This window comes from Idiotropiscis lumnitzeri, chromosome 19 (genome assembly GCF_059441095.1).
Source record: "Idiotropiscis lumnitzeri isolate Australia: NSW breed Sydney's pygmy pipehorse chromosome 19, RoL_Ilum_1.0, whole genome shotgun sequence".
Lineage (NCBI taxonomy): Eukaryota > Metazoa > Chordata > Actinopteri > Syngnathiformes > Syngnathidae > Idiotropiscis > Idiotropiscis lumnitzeri.
In genome coordinates this window covers 12,846,026-12,865,424 of record NC_142409.1, presented here as the reverse complement: position 1 = coordinate 12,865,424, position 19,399 = coordinate 12,846,026, and the positions used below count along the sequence as shown (strand labels likewise).

Genomic DNA, 19,399 nt, shown 5'->3' with positions numbered 1-19,399 from the left:
AGATCAGTGGTCCCCAAGCACAGGCCCACGGCCTGGTACCGGTTCGTGGGCCACTTAGGAACGAAAACACATGCAGAACTTTCTTTATTCGAGGCTGAAAAATATTTGATTTTATTTCCATTCCATCCATCCATGATGGACTCTCGACGCATGTCAAGATGCTAATTGCGCAATTGGGTCGCATTGCGCTCATATTAAAACCACAGCGCTAGCAAACTGAGTAAAAAAAAAAAGTTCATGTATGTCGTATGAAGACCGTTCTGCACAATATGCGCCGAGCACCCCTCAAATTCCACCCCAATAATACGAAATCCCACCCGGTTGCCGATCCGCAAAAAGTTGTATGAACCGGACCGCGACCGATAAAACCACCGCTCTAGATAGTCTGCCTGTCCATTTGCCGGCTTGACGTCTCTCTTCTAGCTCACCACAAAAGATTTGGATGGGCTTGTTCTTCCACCACAACTTCCTCCAAGTGTGCCTTGATTCAGGATCATATGAGAGAGAGAGAGAGAGAGAGAGAGAGAGAGAGAGAGAGAGAAAGAGAGAGAGAGAGAGATAGAGAGAGAGAGAGAGAGAGAGAGAAAGAGAGAGAGAGAGAGAGAGAGAGAGATAGAGAGAGAAAGACAGAGAGAGAGAGAGAGAGAGAGAGAGAGAGAGCTATCATTGTCCGGCTCTTGGCCGGTTATTCAGAGTCCATTCGCCGTGTTTGTTGTGCACGCGGAGGATCCTTCTCCAAATAAACGGAAGCCGTCCAGACGAGTCAAGAGGATGCCAGAACTTTGAAGGACCTGGAACGTCTTCAGCTTTTCATCAGGTTCATGATGAGAGCCCGCCAGCCAACACACACACACACACACGTACACACTCTTTATTGGTGACACATGGCGGCCGTCATCTCCTCGCCAAGACTGTTTATGCTGTGCCGCTGCCGCCGCCGTCACGACGTGCTAACACAATTAGGAAGTCGGCTCTGGCGCTGGAATGCAGCTTTAAAATAAAAAATAAAAAAATCTGACCATCAGCATCAAATGATCCATTTCTTAGCGATGACTCTTTTCGGGAGAGCCAGCAAAATGGTTTTGGGAGACTTTCCAAGAAATCCTATCGTAGTTCCTACTTAGCACTGATCAGCAATTTTTGGATATTCGTCCATTTTCTTTCAAGATTTTTTTGCTCTACATTACATACTTGTATCATTTTTTTCTGTTCTTTGTCCAAAAAAAATAAATACAATTATTGCGCACACCCACTGAGATATGCTTGCCGCCCCCTCCAGGAAAAAAAAAAAAAAAGTCCGAGCTGCGCCAGTATGAAAAAAGGCTTAACATAAAATTTGAAAAAGAAACAAGTCACAGTTGACCTTTTGCGAAGCTGCTGAGAAGTTTGACACTTTCTGTTTGGCATTTGATGAGATTTCAACAAAATGATGTTGCTCCTTGCGAGAGTCATTAGAGTTTGCTTGAAGGGAACCTTTTCAATCGCTCCCCGAAACCTGAAACTAATCCAGATAATTGCAGGCTTCGGAACAAAAAAAAATAAATAAAAATGTCATTTGAATCAGTCGAGAGTGGAAGCTCAGTTCAAGAACATGTTTATGGCACGAAAAAACGGAATTTGGGGAATTGTTTGTCTGGTCGGCCATCCGCCTTTTTGCTTGCGCCACTGCCAACTGTCGCACCGGTCTAGAAGTCGACACGTTTAACCGACGGAGACTCAACGACTGCGGACCATCAGCGCATACGACAAGTAGTACCCCGCCATACCATTGACGGCTTTAGACGTTTTTGTCCAATCACGGCGGTCCTTCCAGAATAAGAGTGATGACGTCATCGCGCTTTGGTCCAGCCAGCCTTTATGTCCGTAGAGTTCATTTAGTTCTTGACAACTAGCTTCAATTTTCACCGTGTGTCCGCTTTGCAAAATTGCATTTCTTGTGTCCAGTGCATTGATTCATCAGTACTCGTTTGTGCCGGCAGCCGACGTTACGACGTGGCGCTCTACGCCAAACGTGTACCGACTTTTCAACGACTGACGTTGGATCGGTACGTCGAGGCCTTTATATGTACCTTTCCATTACACTTTCTCAGGACATCGACTCGATGGCAACTGGATCGCTCCGCTTGATCTGATCCGCCGTCGTTTCAAAGCGTGCATGTCTAAAATTGGATCCTTCAGTTTTGCATGGCTGGTGCGTGGGATGCCGGCCTAACCTGACATTGGCAGCAACGGCATGTTTGCAGCTCGCAACCCTGGCGGAGGCGTCTTTGTCATGGACTGATAACGAGTGCGGGTGGATGGCCGGCCGCCGCTGTTCTCCAGCGATCCCGCCCGGGTGGACGCGCGTTCCATGAAAACTCGCCAGCTTGACTCGCAAACCCCCCCGAGGCGGCGGCTGACAGCGGGGCGGGCTGGAATCACCGTCCACCTGCTGCCGTCGAGCCCGCCGCTCGAAAGTGGAAGAAGCCCGTGGCTTGAATTTGCAGGCGCTGGTTGCCGCGTGTCATTAAAGCGGCGGATGGGGAAGCCGAGCGCTCGGAACTTGGCAGATAGCGGCTGACATTTGCCGGGGGGAGGGAAACGTAAAGTTTAAAGTGGCAAAAATTGAAAATTGTCTCCGTGTAAAAGTCAAATGGCATCGGCGCAAGCTCGTTTTACGTTTGGCGCAACAGGCGCTCGTGCAAAATTGACGAGAGTGTGTTAATGATGACGATCACGTCGGAGCGCATGAATAAACTAGATTCGCTCGTCACGGTTGTTCGCAGATATTTGATTTGGAGCACAGTTAGAGACTTTTTGTGGGTGTCGAAATGAAAAAAAAAAGTCAATAAATTTTGCATGACCCGTCATAAATCATTTTAACACATTCACGCATCTACAGGGACACCTCAAATAATTGCCTTACATGTTCCAAAATTCAATGTAGGTATCCATGGCAACAGCGGTGTTGTTTTTATATTTAAGTCCTTTTAGTTAAAAGATATCTTGAGAATATTTGAAAAACAAAATCGTTTTAAGGTTAAATCTGTGCTGTGAGAAATGTAAATGCAAAATAAATTCCAATCAGGTCACAAAAAAAATAAAATAAACCTGCGATGAAGCTAACGTAGGGAAGCCAAGCTGTTTTTTAATCGATTTTTTTTATGTTCACATTGATATACCGTATGTAGCTTTTTTTCATTTATTTATTTATTTTTTTAATATGACCTAATTAATGGGATGCAAATGACTCTCTTTTCCTCCCCAGACCTCAGTTTGAAAACCGCCGCCCTCCACAACTTCCCGTGTCGCCGTTAGCATCCGTGATCAATTCCGCTTGACCTTGAAAACCTTTTTTATGAGCAAACAGTTGATGTGGCGTCGCCTCTTAACCGCATCAACCGTTACGGCTGTTGTCGCGCTCTCATTAGCCCCGTTGAATAATAAGGCGCGCGCTCGCAGAGTATATGGCGGCCATTACGAGCGCCGTTACGCTGCTGCATGGCTGCTTCCGCGCGTTCTCTTAATTAGACGTTGCTAAATGTTAGCAGATAAAAACGTTGGCGCCAGAGTCAGTCGCCGTGTGGATTTAGAGCCTAGCTGAGCAGATGGCGATAAATTAGATATGAGGGGGGGGGGCACTTAGGGTCCTAGTGATATATCCCAAACCTCGTTTAGCGGCGGAAGAAAATCAAGTCGCCGCCCTGACGAGGTGTCACGTTCCGTTTCAATCACATGTCGATGAGCTACGATGACAACTACTTCATTCCACTTCTACTTAGTGGTCTGTGTGCGTGTGCGTGCGTGTGTGGGTGCGTGCGTGCGTGCGTGTGTGGGTGCATGTGTGTGAGTGGGGCAGCTTGTTCAAACTTTGTGAATAATGAAACACACGCATGTCATTCAAACTAAGTCTTACTATTTTGATAATGTGGCTTTTCCTCTCAATAAAATAAAATAATAATAAATAAAAATAAATAAATCAATCAAAAGTCTCATGAAGCCATGCCCCAAAAGACACAGGAGGTCCATTTTGACCAGAAGTTGTTTTTTGAAAATTCAACCTCTGAAGCCAAATTTACTGAGCAACAAGATATTTAGCAGGCATGACTATCATGAGAAGACCCCACAAAAAAGAGAAGCCACACCCCCAAAAAGACAGGAAATCTGCCATTTTGTTTTGACGTGGCTATTTTAGGTTGCTTTTGTCCATTTCCAGTTTGTTCAAAACATTTGCAAATTCAGCCCCCTGCAAAATGTTTTTCTTTGCAACGCGACATTTGGTAAGCATCGCTATAATAAGTATCCCCACAAAAACGTCTCAGGATGTCGTGTCTGAAAAGTTAATTTGGTTTCAAGCAGCATCCATTTGGACAATCTCCAGGTGCTTTCTCAAGAAATTGAGTCCTTGAGATTTCATCCAGATTTGAATCTCGTCCACTAAACAGCCTCCTGTTGTTTTGATGCGTTCCAAGAAACCTGCAAAAAGCATCTCACTCCAATTGATATTGATTTTTTTTTTTTTTTAAACTCAAGTCGGGAAGTTTGGAAGCGCACGTGTTGCTCTTGCAGTCACACGCTCTCATTCCGATTCACTCCAGAGTGTTTAATTCTGCACTTTTATTCCAAATACAAGCACATTAGCCTCGTCTGGGGCACCAGATTCATCACTGTGCTTTTTCTATTACCGCGCTCATCTAAATGCAAATGGGAAGTGTCCCTTTTCTCCAGCAGGAGGATGCTCCTGGCACAGCATGTGCGTGCGACGGAGGCGGCGGAATTGAGACGTGCTCCTTCTCTTTTGGAAATGCCATCTGAGCTAAAGAATGCTTATCATGTTGACTTATTGGCGGGAGAAAAGATGCCGCTGATTGAACATGAGTGCAAAGCGGCATCTTGGCGAGGCCGACGCGCTTTTTTTTTTTTTTTTGGAAACCTGTATGAAGTCGGGGCGAGCTTTTTTGAAATACGATACAAACACGGTAAAAAAATTCAAATAAAAAAATCAATGTCGTTGTTGTGTTGACTGAGAGCAGAACAACACTGGAAAAGCCATCCTGATAATGAATTGGCTCATTGTGTTGCTTAAATCATGTTAGATTTCAAAAACGTCAACATCCTTTCACTCGGAAAAGAAGGGACATTTTTTTTTTTTTTAGAAGCGAACAATTTAGCAGTCCAAACAAGATATTTCAATGATCCCGTTGTTTGGCGAGTTGATGTTGACGTCCTCTGCATAACTCAGAAAAAGCTTCGGAATTCACAGAAAAAAAAAAGAAGTATTTTGTCAAGCATGCTCTTTTGATTAATATTGCGTTTGTGGAATAAAACAATTATAATCCAATTCTCTGCCTTCGGGCTCGCATTATGAGCGTCACGGTTTACTTTGCTCATGTGATTTCACCGTTACGCAAGAAATGTTAACAGGCAAAATTTATAGGATTTTTTTTTTCCCATATAAGTTTAAAAATTCTTGTTCTGATGAAATTTGCAATGAATGACTCTTAATTGTCTTTGAAATTGTGGTATAAAATTTCTAAATTAGGAGATATTTACACTCCAAAAAAAAGCACAAAGACATAAAAATTGCTAAATTAGAAAAAAAGAAAAGTGTCGTGACCATTCTAAATGAAATTATATAAAAATAAACATCAAATTAAGTACGCAATAAAAATCAACAGCCTCAAGTCCATCGTGCTCCAAATGGCCAAGGCCGAGTTTTCCCAGGAAAATTTACGGTAATAAAAAAATGTAAAAAATTATCTACTTTCCTTCCTCTGGACGGGCTGATTTGTGTGCGTCGGTATTTCAGTGGGAGGTGTGGAGAGTTTTGGACATGACCGAGACGGAGCGCAGACTTTTATCGCCGCCAAGCGTCTGCCGTCGGGTTGTTTAGCAACGTTTTAATCTCCTCTGCGCATCGACGCACCCTCAAGTAGACGATAAGAGACTGAAAAACGCAGGAAGTTGTTTTTTTTTTCCGTCTTCTCTCCACTTGAGGCTAATTAAATATATTTCCCGTCTCAGCATCGAGCTGCATCCGTTGCCGCAACATAAAGGAAGATTTAGTGCGGCAATTAACATTTTGGCGCCGGCTTGAGGAGATGTTGGGCAAAGAGAGATCGCAAGCGCACGTCAGGTGTGTGAGCAATAAGAACAAACAAAAACATTAAGCTTTCCTGAAAGAAGAAGAGGAAAAAAAAAAGTGTGAGGCAGGCGTCAGCGGCTTTTTGTGCGTTTCATAAAGCGCAAATGTGTGTGATGCTTCATCAAGCGTTGGGATGCAATCAAACGGTAATAATGAGCTTCGCTTTGCATTTTGATGCTCTCAACTTGACATCGTCGAACGTGATGAAGTTACTTTTACGCTCTAAATCAAACTCCACGTTCATTCAACTTGTGTTTGGTGACTGCGCAGAACTGTTGAAGCAATTATCGGACAAAATCATTGGTGCATTGACTAAATAGTAAAATGGAGAAAAAAAACCTGAAAATTATTTATATGACATAAATGATTAAGTATTTAAATTAATTAAATTAATAAAATGAATCACTGTACATTTTTTTAACTCTACAAATATTCGAATTTCTCAAAACATAACGAGATTTTTTTGTCTGGCGGTGATGTGATCAAACTTTTCCTACGACGTTTAAGCCACATTTATTAGACACCAAATTTAAAAAAAAAATAATTGAGTCATTAAATTTTTTTTGTCTACTTTTTTTGTAAAAAAAAAAAAATATATATATGTATAAATATATATTTGTCATTTGAATTGTTTGACCCAAAAATATGACACAAATGTTTTTTTTTTTTGCAATTACATTTCATTGATTGTTCCGCCCCTTTCATATAATGCAGCCACCCTCAATTCAAACTTCAACTTCCACATGAACGCAACATTTTCTAAACACGTGAGCTTTCTGTTCTACAAATCGAGTTGCCGCGATGACTGAAATCCACGTGAGTGACATCATCACTCATCCCCACACACACGTAGTTGTGTAATCGACCCGATGTGAAAATCTCGACGTCATTCCGGCCCGAGTTTCCCGTGTCGTGTGGTTCGGTGATACTGATGATGTTTGAGAGCGCGTCCGCTGTGGTCCAATAAGCATTCCGAATAAATAATGTGAATCAGTGTGTTGCCCGGAGGTCTGCTTAATTATTTAAAGCCTCAAATGGCTTCAGTAGTGGACATGAAAAGGAGAATATTTCAGCACTTTTATAATCACAAATTCACTCGCCGTCCATTTTTGCCCGTGGAAGAAATGTGCACTATTTGTGCTTTTTTTTTTTTTTCGACTTGATAATCAATAATTCCTGGAGGGCCAATGTTTAAATGATGAATAATGGACTTGTGTGAGCTTTTAGTGACCATATGTGGCTCCAGGGGAGAGTCACTCTATTCAAAACAGTTTGCACTGCAATGCGGAGCATTTTGCATTCTTTCAAGCGGCAAACCACAATTATAAAGACAAAAAGTGCAATTTGTCATTTTTGCATTCAATCTCCGAGCGTACCTAATAAAGTGGCTGCGTCGGATCTACTGTCAATCACTCCGGAGCTGATCAGAATTTGCTGCTGAAGTAGGATTAAATAAAACAGTCCTTTTGAATCTTTTAATCCAAGGGCCATGACCTGCGGGATTCCTCAAGGCTCGGTCCTTGCACCCCTTTTGTTCAGTTTGGAGTTGCTACCCTGGGCTCAAATGATTCAGAACGCCAACATTAGTTGTCGCGACTATGCAGATGACACTCAGCGATAAGAATCAATTTCCCAAGCGGAGTCGCCATCTTTCGGACCAAAGTCCAAGTCCCAAATCGTGACATGACTTTCAAAGGCCATTTCAATCGTATCCAGACTAAAGCATCGCCTGCTCCAAGTCGACTTGATTATCGTAACAGACTTCTGACCGAACTCCCTCAAGAATGCTGCAGCTTCGGATCAGAACAAATTACTCCTGTTCTAAAGGCTTTGAACTGGCTCCCAGTCAGCTGCGGAACCGGTTTTTCAATTCTACTGCTGGTCTCGCAATCACTGAAGAGATTCAGGATATGCTGATTGACAAGAAACCCAGACGGACTCGGCGGTCTTGGCAAAAAGATATTAAACATCAAAAGCGTTGAATGCAGTAAAGGGTTAAGGTGTCAAGACGTCAGCGTCAACGGCAGAAACGTCGCGACGGAGACGGATTTCTGTCAGTCAGGAGTAATGCGGACCGCCGCCGCCGCCGCACGGTGATGGATGCTTTTCTTCGGGTCAGAACCGCCCATATCGTTTGGACGCTTACAGTTATTGTGTTCCGGATTGCATCCGTCGAGGCGCGCCGAGGGAGTCGCTAGACGGCGATGTCGTTAAGGTCTCGGCCGGGCCACGAGAATTCCGCTTGCCGCCGAGTGATTGAGCAATGTTGTCTGCTCTTAAATTCTCATAGATTTCACATTAAGCGCGCGGGCCGCACCGTGAATATTTCCTTCAAGTCGATACACACAAATCTTATTTTCCTTCAGGCCGGACGGGGAGTCCGAATGTCAGCGCAACAAATGTCAGCCGCCGATGAATCAAATCAATGCGTGTGTTTTACCACTGCAACCTTTTTAGTCATTTATCAGTTTGGAGGGCATCAGAAGTCGGATGTTTGGACTGTGATGTCACGAGAGAGAGAGAGTCTCCTTCTCACCCAAACCGCAACCCTAACCTCGACCTTTCAACTCACTCTAATGATATCAGTCATTTCCGCAGCACAACAGCGTAATCGTCCACTCTAAATCACAACGCTCACGACCAAAGACGGCGGCTGCAGTTTTGCATATTAAAATGAGAAAAAAAAAATGGACTCATCAGCCCTAAAAACATTCCGATTTGAACCATCCTGACCAAGCGCTTTGGAAATCATTTCATTAAACAGCTTTTGCAGCGTCAGTGAGCAAAAAAAAAAATCCCACATTCCCGCGGGAGCGTTGGAGGAGGAAGAAGCAAAGGAAAGGCTGGTTCAGACGGGGTGAACGCACCGGGGAACGTTTCCACGGCCTCCTTCAAACATTTCGCATGTTTTTGTTTTTTTTAATCGTGGCAGACAAAAGAGACATTCTCCCCTTCGTCGTGATTGTGCGTGGCGGGGGGGGGTTCCAAAAGGCATTTAGGTTCTGCGGCGATGATCATCACATTATGCTATGCTAATGTCTTTGTGCGCTTCCTGCATGTCAACGCAACATTAGCGCGCACGGCAGCGGCGGAACGCGCAAACACGCCGACATTTGGCCCCCGAGGCCGCACGGTGCGGTCACTACAAGCCGCCGCGCCACATTTTTCCCTTTCAATTCAACGTCATCGCTTTTTGAAATCCAACAGCGACTCGGGATGAGGAAAATGTCGGAATTGGCTTTCCTTGTAAGTTGTCAGATGTTCTTTTATCTGCCGACTCGCCCCGGAGAGAGAGCTCGGCCTAGCTGCTGGTTTTGCCGACGCGGGGCCGCCCACGCCGCGCGTGACTCATGCCGGTTTTCTCTCGACACGCTCTCGAGTAAACAGAAAAGCTGCAAGACGGTGGCAGAACTCTCATTTGGATTGTTGTCTCCGTCATATTATTGAAGTCGAATCAAACGCGGTGCAGCACGCGGCTTCCTGTCTATTGTGTTTGACTTTGTAACCTGGATTGGTTTCATGGCTTGGGGGGGATTTTTTATTTTCTTCAACATTTTAATAGTACAGAATAGTACTCATTTTATATATATATATATATAAATAATTATAGAACTTTTCTGACAGTATAATGCATTTAATTTAATAGCTTTATTTAGATTTAGATTTTTTTGTTTTAATTTAGATTAGAAAATTTACATTTTATTTTAATAAAATTGTATCATAAATAGATTTTTTTAATGAAATAATTGATAAAATGTAAAAAAAATAAATAAATAAAAAGCTACTGATATGTAAATATTTTGTGTTTTTTTTTCTCTTCTAATAACAGCGGTCACAATCGGTGACGCAACACACATGTGCCTGGGTGAGTATTTAAAAATGTTGTAGTTTCCAAAAATAGTATAATTGGCTAAATTGACAACAATAATCGCGATGAAACAGATTGAACAGCTCTTGGTTTAAACTACTCACAGGAAAATCAAATTTGTTATAATGATTATGTCATACGTCAAGTTGTTGACGTCGGGTCTGTTTTATCGTGAATAAATCCTGCAGATTGATTATCCTACATGGCAAACGATTACGCCTTTTTGATGGAGATTTGTTTTTTTTTTTTTTTTTTTTCAAACAATAACAGCCGCTGAGTTTGCACGTTGGGCTAAATTAATTATCTGCACCTATTGATTAATATTGGAGCACGCCGAAGGCGACGGCGTCACCGAAGGGCCATCAGCGTCGGCAATCAAGCGGGTCGCCGCCTCGCTGTTATTAGCCTGGAGCGACGACGCGGCCATCAGTCAGCCGGCTAATATTAAAAGGTGCGTTCTTTGGGGCTCCCTGGCGACATAACTGCCCTAATCAAGCAGTTATCGCGCCAGAGGCCAGAGGGAGGCAGAGTAATGAGAAAGCAATATCCAAGATTAAGAATTAGTCTTTTCTGTAATGGCTCTGTCTCTCCGGGTCGATAGCGCGCCGTGCCGCCGCATGCGCAAGTGGGCCTCCACGCAGGTGGAGGAGGGCGCCGAGGAAAACAACATCATCATCAGCAGCAGCAGCAGCAGCAGCAGCTTCGTGTGTCGGTTCAATCAATGAGGGTTTTTTTTTTTTTTGCCACATTAGCGCTGACTGATTTCAACGCTCCCAAAAAAAAACAAAAAAAAAACACGTATGTCCACTTTATGGCCATTTCGATTATTTAGAGACGTTTCATCCATCTACTCGTAATGACGCCCGGTCGAGCGACCGAAATTTTAAAGGCGTAATTATGTCCGCCACTTGACGTTAACGAGTTCATACAAGAACTTCCATGGTGTGTTCAAAATATACGTAACGAAAACACGTTCTTGAAACGCGTTCTTTTCTGATGCAAATGCGACGTGATGACTTGACACGACGGCCGGATATCCATCCGGGCGTGTTTATTATAAGAATGATAGCAAGCGTGGCGAACACACGCGTGATGTGAACGCGTCTGACGCCTCTTCTTCTCCGATTAGTAAAGACGATGGGCACGCTAAACGAGCTCCCGTCGCTGTCAGCCGCGTCACTCCGCTTGCCGCTAATCGACGTTAATTCTATGACAGGTGAAAATTAAACACGTCTGCCACTTCACCACGCTCGCGCAGATTGTCGCACCGTCGCTCAGCTCCAAGGCGAGCCCGCTCGTTTGTCGCTGGGGATACGTTTGAAAACCCAGCTAGCATAATGTAAAAACAAACGCATCGTTTGCCACTGCCGGTGGAATTTGACTGAAAAAAAATTCACAAAACAAAAAAGGCAAGAAACTTCTAAAAACATATAAATAAAGAATATTGGGGGTTTTTTTCTAATGAATGTCCACTAGCGTAAAACTAACAGCACAAACGGGCTAACGGAATTAGCATAAATGTTCCGGTAATTCTAAACCTTCACACAGCTGCTAATTTAAAACACGTGGAGCAACAACACATAAAAACTGAATCCCCAAAAATTATATAATTAAACATTGCACCTCGTTAAAGTGCGTTGCAACACTAAAAGTGTGCCACTCAAAATTCAAACTTGCCAGTATCGTGTAAAAACTCATCAAAGACGACGGCTTCAAAATGTGCGATAGAGAGCGCTTCACCGTTTTTCCGAATGTAAAAGTGAAAGTTCAATCTTGTCTTTCGAAGCTTGACAGGAACCTCACCGCACGACTGAGCGCTAACCTGGAGCAGTCCCGCTTTGACGGCCAAGTGCCAATTAGGCTTCCGTCTTTTGCAGAAAGCAGGAGGAGCTTGCGAAATAACGCACGCTGCACGCCAATCGACCGCTTCCTGCACAAATTCCAAAGAAATAAAATAAAGATAATGAAGTAAGACTCAATTCCGTGTGGTACCATAACGTTTGATGAAAAAGATTCTTATTCTAGAAAAAAAAAACGACTAAATTTTTAAATAAATTACTCTTAATAATTTAATTAATGAGAATAAAGTCTTTTTTTAAGTTAAACTTATTTTATGAAAAATATCTTGGAGAATAGTCCTTTTTCAGAGAAAAAAAATATTTTAGAGAAACAAATTCAAGTTTTTTTGTACGGTTTATTCCAGAAGGGGAAAAAAATAGCTCACGAAATCCACAAACATTTTTGAAGTTTCATTTACACAACATTAATTTATATAATAATATTAATACCAAAAAAAAAAAAAGTCCTAAACAAAATCGCAACTGTGATGCAGCACCAAGACTTTTCATTTTTGATCAAACTTTGGTCATCTGCTGTTCCACCAACAGCCTCTTGGGGGAGATGCAAAACGGATCAAAAAGAGTCATGATTCCTCCTTCGAAGGATGTTTGAGCAAATCACAAAGCTGACGCAAACCATTTCTTGCCAAGTCACAAAAACAAGCTAGCGCAAAAAAAAAAGAAAATTGCCCAGCATACTTTTATTTTGACGTGCGAATGATGGCAGGTGAATGGCTGTGATTTCTGAAAAAAAAAAAAAAAAAACGGTGAATGTTGAAAATGACGGTAATGATTATATGGAGATTCATTTCAAGTGCGAGGGGGAGGGGGTGCGAATGATTACGATTTGACGAGGCGCCGCCATGAGACGGCGTCACATGCCCGCCGTTTTTTCCTCCAGACGCCGACGCTGATTTCCCCCGAGTGAGTGTTAATTACGTAATTCATGCTCATATCCAGATAACGCGCCGTGCGCGCCGTGTTCGTTGCATGTCACTTATTTGTGTCTTTACTTGGCTTTTTTGTGATCACGCGGTGTTTGCACATTGGGGCGTTCACTTGGGGGTGGGGTTGGAGGGGGGGAAAAACATACCATTGATGAGATTGCGAGAATCTGTAAACGTCCGAGGAAAATGTCATTTTTTCGTAATTGTGACAAAATGGCTCGTCAAGTCAGAAAATGATCTTTTTTCCCCGCATTAAACTTTGACTAGCGTCTTATTATATAAGGTTGAAGAGACACATTCAATATATTTATTCATTTTTTTTTCTCTCATGCGTGAGGTTTTAAAACGTGAGTTAGCTTTACTGTAAAGATGGCGGCTGCCTTTAAATTATGCTAACCAGCCAAGCATGAAATTTGTACTTTTGGCTCACCAGCTGATGAAATAATTATTGACGATATACGTGGATTTATTTATTTATTTATTTGCGCGTTTACGCTAATCAGTATCTCTGTAGCTTTTTTTTGTATTTTAACGTTCTTGGCACGTTAGTGTCGGGCTAAACACCACTGAGAGATGGCACTGCCATCAGTTATGCTAACTAGCCTCTCACCAAAATGCCAATTTTGTCTCAACAGTCGACAGAACCGCAAAGTGGAGGACATAAAATAATTTCTTTTGGGGTCGTTTTTTAACGCTTAATCAAGTCACATATTTGTTTCATTTTAACTCAGTTCCCACATTTCAAAGCACGTTAGCCTCAATGTTGCATCGCGGGCTGGCTGGTCGCGCCGTAAGATATGCTAATCAGGTTAGCATGACCATAGAGATACAATGCGTTAAATTGTCTTCACTGATCAATTTTTGGTAAACCGGGCAACCTTGGCCTCCATGACTGTATCGTAGCACGTTAGCCTTCATGTAGCCCCTTTAGCCATAGCGCTCTAAAATTTGTCACAGCTTTTGTTTGGCTTTACGTCACCTGTAGCGATTATGTGAACTTTTTGTGAAATTGTGAGATAACAACCTAGAAATTAAATTACACCCAAAAAAAAATAAAAATAAAATAAAAACCAAGCGCACCCCAGAGCTGATAATGATAATATTAATAATACGAATCAAAACACAGAGGCGTCCAATGTGTTGTTTTTCAGCTTGATGTGAGAGCAGAAGGACAAAGAAAGACTCGCCTCAGTCTTCACTCAAGCTTATCTTGCAACAACAAATGCCGCACGTAAAATGTCAGCGTTTGAGGGAGGGGCGGTCGTGCATCATCAGATTCTATTTTCTTTTTTTTTTTGTCGTGCATAACAAAAACGGAATCTGCGCCCCCCCCCCTTGCATTGTTGACTAAAAGTGCTAAAGCATGCCGTTGCTCCTGTTAAATAGACTAAGAAATCATTTTGTCACAAGGCCAGGGCAAGGCGTCTTAGGTCGCCACTTCCTCAAGGTCAAGTGTGCGCTTTTTGCGCCGGCGGCGTGCTGAATAGTCGGCGCCAACGCCGGATTTGGGAAGGGGCTAATGTACGGCGTTTATTGCTGGGATGAAGAAAGGTGTGGTGGTCATTGAAATAAAATGAAGAAAATCCAACAGGTGGCAAGAAATCGTGACATGAAAGAAGTCAGGCGGTAAACAGCAAGTGAAAGTCAACGAAAAAGCAGAACGGGGCGTAATTAAAACTTTTATTTTTGTAGAACAAAGTTGTGGCTTATAACCATGTTGCACTTGGAATCATTTATTTGTTTTTACCCACTCCTTTTCCGTGTGTCACTGCTCAACCCTCCCCTCTCTGCTTGCCGAGGAAGTTAATTGGAGGTAATTGACTGTCCCCCCCCCCCTCCAAAAAAAAGAAGAGCGCAGACCTTGCCTTTTTGAAAGCACAGTAAACCGGTGATCGTCCCATGCCTCGTTGAATCTAAAGCGGGATACATCTCGCTTCCTGAAAGCGCTCCGACTCAATCAACTTGAAATAGTTTGCATTAAAGCTTGATCACGTTGTCTATTTAATGCGTTAAGCGCTGCGTATACACCAAACTGTGACCCGCAGGTGCCAGTACGCCGCTCGCTCTGCTTGGAATGAAATCTAATGACCCCGCCCCCTCCTCGCCCACAACCCCCTCCGCCCTCCGCGAGCAGCCTAAGAAGAAATCATTGGAGGCTACCTGTGGGCTCGTTGGACTAAAAGTCACTCGCGTGTGTGACAGCAAATCTTTGCCGGTGGAGGGGAGGCGGCTCGCAAATGGCGGCTGGAGTCTGCCGCCGACGTGTTTAAGGTGAAGACGGAGCGTCCGTCACTTCGTTACGAGGTTACGATCACATCCAGATAAAGAATCTCATGTGCGCTTCTCACAAGAGATGCAAACCAAAAAGACACCCCAGAGGCCTCTTTGGGATTGTTTTTTTAATAAAGACTTTAGAGCAATGTTGGGCCTATTAGAAAAAAAAAAAATCAGGTTTGTGTTTCTTTGTAAAGCAAACCAACAATAGCTGCCTTTGAAGTGTCCACACAGGAGACGCTTGTGAAAGTCATTTAAAGCTGATAAAAGCTGCATTTGTGTGAATGAAATGTGCAAATATGCGACATCTCGCCTTGGGAAGTGATGCACAAAAAGACGGAGAAATGATCTTCAACCAGCAAACAAGCGACGCGTCCTCAGCCCCAACGTTTTCAGAAGGTAGAAAAAAAAAAAAAAGGCTCGTCTCCAGGTAACTGCATCCTTCCCACGTCTATTTCCAAACCAAAGCGCAGCGCGGGCACCGCGGGGGGGCTTCGGGGCGGGCTACCTCGGCATCAGAGTGCTCCAGGGGGGAGGGGGGGTGCGAACGTCTTTCCTCAGAGAGAGCGAGTAGGAATGGCAAACAAGCCGAGGCCGATCCGTCCACTCCAAAGCGTTCCATAAAAATGAAGAACAAACGCAAATTGAGAGTCGCTCCAAAGCGGGGGACGTAATCCTGATTCGATACTCGACTTGTGTTGCGTTGTGTTTTTAATCTGGTTTGCAAATCATGCCTACCCAAAACGGATCAAATTGATATTTTTGTTTTCTTTCTAAAATGCTCCAAGTGGCCACAAGTGGGCGCCAAATCTCAGTTTCAATCGGAATGGGTGTCAAGGAAGTAACGCACAACGTACTGAAGCGCCTCGTCTTTAGTGTTCGTGAGCTTCCGGTTAACTTCCTGCTCCAAAAACAACGGCGGGAAACTGAAAAAAAACGGTGACTCCAACGCATTTCGCCTTTTTAGCCGTACAATAAATTAGTGAGCTGAAAAAAAAAAATGTCGCCTACTAATTTTGCTGCCGCTGTAAGTGGAGCTAATTTTGCGAAAGGTGTACGGCGCCGACCCGGCGCAGGTCGTTCATTTGAAGTTGCGCAAAGTCGTCTTTTTCAAATTGAAACTAAATTTAACACATTGGAGGATCATCTGGCGTCATTCAGGGAAGAAAGCTGTCAAGATGACTCGCCGCCACCAAGGAGACTCTCTCCGCTATCGATTCCGTGTAAGCCTCCCGACGGGCGCCGGGAGCGTGGACATTTTTTTTTTTTTTCCTTTTGAGGCAACAAGACCAAAGATGGACTCAATGGAGGAGGCTTTGCAAAGCAGAGATCAGAAGAAGCTCGCGGCCGTTGAGTGGCCAACACGAAAAAGGACAAACTTTTCTTTCTTTTAAAGAGAAAAATATCGCCAGCTCGTTTCAGGTTATTTAATGATTTAAAAGTAAAAAAAAAACTTGTCCCCTATTAAAAATTTGTGAATTTATTTCCCACATAAAAGCAGAAAAAATTGGCAAAAATTTCTTTTTTAAAAAAAAAAACAATTTTTTTTTTTTAGGTCGGAAAATTGAACTGATAAAAAAGATGCTAAAGGAGCCACGATTGTGATTTAGCCGATTCAAATCGGTTCAAAATCGATTTTCGATTCCATTTCAATTTGGTCACCTTTCACCTTTTTCTGCTCGAGTATTAAGCGCATCGTAGCGTTTTGACCCCTCCGTGCATCAGCTTCCACCGACCGTCGCCGATAGCTTGCCCGCGAATCGTTCCGGTGGCACGACGCCACCCGAGCGGGGCTGCTTTGCGCACAGTAGCCTCACTGTCCTCCCCTTGCAGTCGGTCCCGTCTCGCCGCTTTGCTTCTCCCCCAAGCAGGTGTCGGCTGCAGAATGCCGGCAAGACTTTCAAGTGACTTCCAGCCGACGTGCCCGAATGTTGACGACGCGAGATTGGTGGTGGTGCAATCACAACACACTCAAGCTCGCATCGCGTGCGTGTGCGCGTGTGCATTACGGGAACTGCAGGTTATAAAACGATGCAAAGTGCACCTACTGTCCAGCGATGGAACAATCGAATGGAAGAAGTCAGAAAGCAGTCGGGGAATTCGGACCCGATGCTCATCTAAATAAGCATGTGCTTGCTGCAGAGGGGGGGGTGGAGAGGTCAGAGTGGGAGGGGCGGCTAGGGGCAGTGTTGCATGTGTGATCCCTTGTTTCTCTGCAAATCAGATTCCGTCAAGCCGCTCGGACGGTGGCTCTAATCCCGGTCCGCTCGGAGGCGGCCGACGAGTACTCGTCGGGATCGCTCGGATGCGGCGTGTGTGCAAACAAACGCTTTTAGAAGCTCAGCAACTGACTGCACTTTTAGCACACACACACACGTCAAACCCAACAAGCACACACACACTTCGGTGTTTGGGATCAAAGTGCCATAAGCACTTCCATCACTCCTGCCACAAACGAGGTCAAACCAATCAGCTCAATTAATGGCAAGCGGGAGGAAGCACGAGGGCGCATTGTACCCTAATTCAGATCTGGAAGGTAAGGAAAGACCTCGCAGGGAAAAACCAGAAGAAGACAGTCGCAAAACTGACACACTTGACTTACCCTCAGTGGGACGCTTGACGTGCACGTAAAATCCAAAGAGCCCGGCTTGGTCCTGCAAAGTCTCCAACGAAAGCTTCCCACTGACGCTTCGTCTTCCTCCTTGGCGTTTAATTCCCAACCACGTCGTCCGGCCGCTTCGCTCTCATGCTCGCTCCTGCGGGGGTCGACTCCGCGCGCGGTGGACGCGACCGCCGCTGTCACAATGTGTTGCGTGCGTGTGTGCGCGCGTGCGAGGCGTGCTCGATGGCGAGGCGTGCAGCACTCGCGCTCTGCAGAGTGACGACTGAGCCGGAGAACCTGCGCGTGCACGTGTGAGTGTGCAAGCGAGCGCGTGTGTGAGAGAGAGAGAGAGAGAGAGACACACACCTCCTATGCTGGGGGAGCAGATTAGCGGACGCGGCTCTCACTCATGCACACACACACACGCTCACACGCACGCTCGCACGCACGCGCACTCTCCCCTCAGTAACTCGTAGTGGTCAATTGTCTTTTGTCTGCACACAGTGAGACAATTATCCCAATCACAAAGGTCACTTTATTAGGTACACTTGGCCTTGACCTCGCATTTTGATATTACGATTTTGTGTTCAAATTATTTATTTTGACGTTTTGAAGATCTACAGTCCAAATGATGATTCAAAGGCTTAGCAAACACTTTTCGCTCCCACAAAATCAAGATGATGTGTTTGTTGGGTATGAGCCGCAGAACACAATATGAAAAAGATACGTTGTGAATAGAATTTCATAAAAAAATATATATATATTTTATCCCCTCACGTTGAATTGAACTTTGTTGTTACTCAATTTAATAATGAATACAATACGATACGACTTTATTTCTATCGCGCATTTCACGACAGCTGGAGCTGTAACAAAGCGCTTTCCTTATGGTGTCCTATAAATGAGCAGGAAATTAGAAGGCAAATGAAAACACATAAGCAACAGATACGCTCCGTTTTTGGTCTAATTTGAATAAACATTTTGTGAGTGTCGATGAAAAGGCAAAATTTCACGAATGCAATTTAGTCACTTTTGTTTCCGTTCCCAACACGCGTCCTTGGCGTTTGCCTTGAAGGAAGGTGACGAGACAACAGTTCTGGCGGCGACATCAGTCAGCTCCCGTTTGATGAGCAAGAGACGTGTTACATCATGAAAACATCAAAACTTGACTCGTTTCTCTCAAGTCCGAGACCTGGATTCTCTTCAAGTTCATTTTTTTTTTTTGCATGATTTAGCGGCTCGCCGGGTCGCCGTGTCGACTTAGCCGAGGAGCCACCAACGGCTTTAACCTTTAAACAAAAAAAAGAGGCCTGGACATAATGTGGTGGCACACGTCACTCGGCGGAAAAGGTTACTCGGCATTTAGCATTCGCGCTGTTTTATTTGCGCTGTCACCAAGACGGACGCGGCGCTTTCTTTTCCCGTCGAAATCAACTTGGTGAAATGAAAACGGCAAAAAGCGCTCAACGTGTGGTGTCATTTCATAACCTTTTGTTTGCTGCTCTTATTTTACAGCCGCGGCGACAACATGATTGTTAGCGTTTCGATTGTCAAAAGCTGTGAAGGCCGACAAAATAACTCAGCGTGGAACACGAGAAGTTGAAATTTGTAAACACCGCGCTATTTATTCACGGCAAATCGGTCTGTGACGGCAATGCTCTTCCACTAGGGGGCGGTGTATCGAGACCGGATCATTATTGCAGTTTTCTACCACATGACAAGATCAAGACAAAAAAGAAGTTAAGG

The 19,399-nt window shown here is 44.1% G+C and overlaps 1 protein-coding gene across 1 annotated transcript in view; it reads right to left on the bottom strand.

Annotated features, from left to right (window-relative positions):
* Positions 1-17,959, bottom strand: part of LOC148318661 (cadherin-12-like) — a 71,303-nt gene extending 53,344 nt beyond the window's left edge. Inside the window, exon 1 of the mRNA XM_088282952.1 lies at positions 17,654-17,959. The gene's annotated coding sequence lies outside the window, so the exon portion shown is untranslated. The remainder of the gene's footprint in view (positions 1-17,653) is intronic.
* Positions 17,960-19,399: the final 1,440 nt, after the last annotated feature.